A 5851-nucleotide genomic window follows, 5' to 3' on the forward strand; every position below is an offset into this window, starting at 1 on the left:
TCTGTGGCTTGCCTTTTGATTTTTTTAAAGTGTCTTTTGATGAGCTGTTTTCATTTTGATGAAATCCAATCTATTGCTTTTTTATGGATTATGGTGTTGTGTTTAAGAAAACTTTTTCAAGGCTGCAAAAATTTCTGTGTGCTCTTCTGGAAGCATTTTAGTTCTAGATTTTACATTTAGCATGGTGACTTTAAAAAGCCTTTTCTGAAATCCAGAGAACACTCCTGATATATGTATTGGTAATATACAAAATATATACAATATACCAATAACTAAGTTTATCATCTTAAATTCAAATCTTCTTTATTCTCTCTTGAACTATGTGTTTATATTTCTAAATGCTACTCAAACTGTTGTCGTAAACAACAAGAAGGAATTCGTTTCCCCTCATCCCAAATAGCAGGAGAAAATTCATTTTGTAGTCTTGTCTGTGTGCTGCGTGAATGTTTCCGGGTTTGCCAGCTGACGGGGGGGGGGGGGGGGGCGGAGGGCAGAGGGTGCAGAGCCCCAAGCAACGGGCAGTCCTCTCCAGTGCAGGACTGCCGCAGGCACAGTGCCACGGGGGCAGTGTTGTGTGGCTAGTCTGCCTACTTTGAGTAGCGGAATCTTGACTAAAATTGTCAAACACTCCTGGATCAGCTGTGTGTTCTTAACAATATTGTCTTAAAATTTGGAACCCGAGGAAGTTTTATTAATTGAGAACGATGCCAATGCACTGCAGAATAAGCTGTGTGTGTGTGTGTGTGTGTGTGTGTGTGTGTGTGTGTGTTCATAGTAAAACACACAGGATGTTTCTTCAGTGAGGTCTCCAGCCTTCCACACTGACAAAATGTGAAAGACCTTCACGAATCTCAGGGAATTCTCTCTGTCTTTTGCGCAGTTTTGTTTCCTTTCCCATAATGCCAGTCCTGCACTATCTGTTGATCCTTTTCTCAGGATCATGCAGTAGTGGTGTGGGAACAACTGCTCCCTTGTGTTCAGACATTTAACACCAATTGCAGAGAGGGTTCTGGCTGTCTCTGTGCGGGTGCTCAAAGCTCAGGTTTTTCACTTTTTTTTTTTTTAATGTCTATTTGTTTATTTTTGAGAGAAAGAGAGAGAGACAGAGACAGAGCATGTGTCGGGGAGGGGCAGAGAGAAAGGGGGACACAGGATCTGAAGCAGGCTCCAAGCTCTGAGCTGTCAGCACAGAGCTCAATGCCGGGCTCGAACCCATGAACCATGAAATCGAGACCTAAGCCAAAGTCAGATGCTTAAGCAACTGAGCCACCCAGGCATCCCTACTTTTCTTTTTTTTTTTTTTTTTTTTGGCTCTTCACAAACCTCTTTTCCATAACTCTTCCTAACCTCACATGAGTCTTACATAGCAAAAGGAGGGCCCCTGTGCCTTCAGCATACTCCACATAATTCCTAGTGCCAGTTGTGTTTTTGGCCCCCCCAGGATAGGTTCTTGAGTTCTTCTGTACCCTTTTGCTCATGGTCTTTAAACTATGGCAGTGAGAAGGTTATGTAACCTCGCTTTGGCCATTGATAAAAGACAGTTAATAGATACTCGAGATTGAATAAGGTTCCTGGACATCAATACTCCGAGTGTCAACTTTTTTTTTAATTAAAAAAAAATGTTTATGTTTATTTATTTTGAGGGAGAGAGAAACAGACCACGAGCCGGAGAGGGGCAGAGAGGGAGACACAGAATCTGAAGCAGGTTCCAGGCTCTGAGCTGTCAGCACAGTCACCCAGGTGCCCCCCGCTGAGTGTCAACTTTTAACACCCCTTTGATTTACATAGCTTTGCCCCTCGTTGTGCTCCTGTTCATTCCCTGAGTACATGGCCTTCGTAGACTAGTATGATTTGCCTAAAATAAATATTGATTTGAAGACACATTTCCATCTTTTAAGAAATGGGACTCACATGATGCCAAATAATCAGACGAACTAAAATTTTAACTTTTTAACAGTTGTTTTGGCTTCTTACCTACACAACCTTTGTTGAAATGCTTACTACTTTAATTTATGCAAGTTAGTAATTCTCATTCTACAACTGGCTTAGTCTAAAAATATGGGCATTTAATTATACCAAAGTCAATAAATACAACAGGTTTTTGCATGAGAATTCTTGGGAAAACATTTTAACTATCTAAAATATCATTAATTTAAAAACTAATTAGCCTAAATAAGATTTGGCAAGTTCTACCCTAAAGACAAATGGCTCATATTTTTCTTAATTTGTTCATGCGTGTTACCATGGAGACAGTGGAGTCAAAACACACAAGCTAGTGTATTGTTCAGCTCTCCACTTCCTACTATAGATTTGATGAAGTCATTCTGGCCTCCTCGTTTTGAGAATTTGAGAACATAAGCATTGTTTCTTTTATAAAAACATGGTCAGCATTCAGACATGATCAATAAGGCAAGAAAAATTAGATCTTACTTGTAATCTTTGCTCCTTCTGATGTGATAAAATAAGAAAGAGGTAAATCACTTCCTTCAATTAGTTATTTTTGTGGTAAAGTTATGCCTCTGATTTCATTCCTCAGAACAGCAAGGCTTAATCTTATTTAAAAAAAAAAAAAAAAAAAAAGCCTGAAAATCCACCTATTTGGTGGATAAGGCAGGTGTCCTTTCATACTACAGCACCAAAAAAGGTCATTTGGCGGCTCATTTCCTTTGCAGATGCCTTGAATATTATTCTCCATCTTCCTGCCCTTCATTATACTTAAGAACAATAGGAAAATGCACCTCTTTTTCAATGAGGTGTGTTTGTGGTCCTGTCATTTTGCCTTTCTGAGACCCATTCGTGATGTGTTCCTGTTCTCTCATAATAATATTGCTTCTGTCCCCACTGGCGCTCACCTAGGAAATCAAGATGTTATTATTTCTCCATTCTGTTTCTTTTGCCGTTAAGATGGGCAGAAGAGCCGTTCCTAACCCTTTCATCCATTTCATGAAAAATGTTACCAGTGGCTTAGCAAAGGTAGGTTCCACATAGGTGAGAGTCCCTTCCCGGCACTTCATGAGGACGTGGAAACAAAAATGCCTTAGATTTGTTTTGTTTTGTTTTGTTTCTTAAGTGAATTGTCTGAATCTCAGAGAATAGCCAGAGACCATCTCATTCTGCCTTCTACCCATTACCAAGAAAATAAATGTGATCCTCTTTAGGGAATCTCCTTTCTCTTTGTATCCAAACACTCCCGTGGAGTTTTGAAGCAGCCTGGCTTCCTAGCAGTTGTACTCAGTAATGGTCAAGTCACTTAGGCAACTGAAAAATTTCGGTTCTTTTATAAAAATGTTCCTGCTGCAGCAAACAATGAAATTATTTCATTGCGAGTGTACAGAAAAAGCCTAACTCTTTGGGTTTTCCTACTTGACTCTCTAGGGAAAATATTTCAATAATAGTTCATTAACGTATTTCTTTCCAATAATTAAAACGTGAATATTTAACCATGTAATCCCATTTCATCTCCGTAGAAAAACTATGTGTACCATTTCTATACCAATTCATAGAGCATGAAACAGCCTTTGCCACCTCAATTGCAGAAATGATCTCTCTCTCACAGCACTTAATTCGAGGCATATACCAGATGTCTGTGGCACACATCTCAGCCATAGTTACTCTGTAAATACCAACTCCGAGAGTGAGCTCATGGGAAAGGAACTATCAGTCTGAACCCGCCCAATAAACGGTCTGTTCAAGAGCTCAGGGATGAAGTGGGCCTCCTTCCCCATTTTTGCTGGTTTGGAGGTGGAGGTCCGGGGAACTGTCTCTCTGCCTGGGCAAGCATCGGCCCTCCCCTCCAAGGAGAGCCAGGACAGATGGGCAGTGTATTTGACAAGGAACCCCTGCGTCCTTGCTTCAACGCCTTTCTGCTCTACGTTAAAAGCAGTACTGTATTTTTTAAGTGTTGGAACTGGCAGCTATACCGGTCACTGGCTACAGCGAACAATCCTCCATTCAAATCAAGCAGCCCAAACCCAGATCCAGTGGAAAGCGGTGATGAAGCACACAGAGGGAGCCTCTCTGCCCTCCACCGTGCGGAGGGCGAGGGTTATGTCAGGCGCCCCGAAGATTCCAGAGGGGGGAATTGAGCAGAGTTCTTATACAGCATCTATTATACCAGTTTCACAAGGAGGATTTACGAACTGGAAAAAAAAAAAAAAAAAGAAGGTTACCTTGGTTGGCTTCCTTTTACTGGTGCCACCAAGGTCTGAACCTCCCCAAATCTCCTGTAAGCAAGAGGCCTCTCTCCCTCCCTCACTGGAGGCCTCGTCAACCAGGCCATAGTTTGTAGTACTAACATTTCTAAGTAAACATCAGAATAAAATGTCCCTTTTAAAGGAGCCAACACAGAGAGGAGGTGAGGGAGGGTTTGTAAGTTGCAGTAAGGCAAGGAAAGACAGAAGAGCAAAACAGGGAGGGAGAAAGGAGAAGCAGAATCTGCTCTTGGGTTTAAGTCATTTCAGACAAATGGCATCAGCTGAGTTTCCCAGGAGCTGGCCCACTACCTGCCCATGATGTAATTACCTTACAACACCAGCAACATCTTCCTAACACACACATGTACGTGCATACGGGCATGAGTGCCCCGTTCTTCCTCTGTGCGGCCCTCATAGCTCAGCCTGAATCCTGGATTTGTTTCCCAGCGCTGTAACCAAGTACCAGAAACTTGGTGGCTTAGAACAACACAAATGTATCGTCTCACAATTCTGGAGACCGGAAGTCCACAGTCAAGGCATTGGCAAGACCAGGCTCTCTCTGGCGGTTTGAGAGGAGACTCTTTCCTTGCTTCTGGCTTCTGGTACTTGCCAACAACCCTTGGCATTCCTCAGCTTGTAGATGCATCACTCCAGCCACAGAACCGTCTTCCCCTTGTGAGTCTTCACCTCATCTTCCCTCTGTGTGTCTGTCTCTGTGTCCACATTTCTCTTTTTCATGATGACACCAGTCATATTGGATTAGGGCCCACCCTAATGGCTTCATTTTAACTTGATTAGCTTTGTAGCAGCCCTATTTTCAAGTAAGGTCCATTCTGAACTACCAGGGATTAGGGCTTCAATGTCTCTTTTTTAGATGACACAGTTCCACCCATCACAGGCCTCCATTTGTGAAGGACCTCCCACTACTTTGTGCTCACCTCCTCAAAGCCTGCCCCCTGTACTAGGGCAGGGAGGAAGAACTTCTCAAGGGAGAGAACCTCTAGATCAGGGTAGTGGAAGAAACAGGGTACGACTGACTTTTCTAGTACGCTGGGGTGTAGAAATAAAGACATCAGGAAGGAATAAGTCTCTCCTCTCTTAAGGACTCTGTGCAGCAGGCCAGTGTTGGACACTTTCACAATCATCTCGTGTCTAAAAAGCTACATCACCCAACCCCTTTTCACTTTGCCTTTTCCTCAAACCTCCCCCGAGGATTTTTTTTTGCCCATAGGAAACTATGGATATTCCTTAGAAAATAACATCGCCCAGGATAAAGTCTTAATTTTGTAGATGAAGACACTGAAGGTCAGAGAGACCAAGTAATCTCTCTCAAGATGCCCGGCTACTTAGTATCAGAGCTAGGGCTAGAATCCAATTTTATTGACTCCTTCTCCAGCAGTTGTTGATTCAATATTGCCTTCCAATTTGACTTGACATCATTTGCAGGTAGGGAACAAATTCAACCTTACTTAACTCCTACCCTTCTAGGGAAATGAAATCCCAGGCAGAGCAAATGGGAGGGCTAGTAAATTGCATATGACTAGAGTATAATATGGATGTCTTGCACCAAAATAACTGCTCTTGCCAGGGTCTGTGTAGAAGATGGAAATTCAGAGAGAAATGGATACAGACACTGCCTTCAAGGAGTTCATAATCTT

This window comes from Herpailurus yagouaroundi, unplaced genomic scaffold, assembly GCF_014898765.1.
Source record: "Herpailurus yagouaroundi ecotype Mexico unplaced genomic scaffold, PumYag 159, whole genome shotgun sequence".
NCBI classification, from domain to species: Eukaryota; Metazoa; Chordata; class Mammalia; order Carnivora; family Felidae; genus Herpailurus; species Herpailurus yagouaroundi.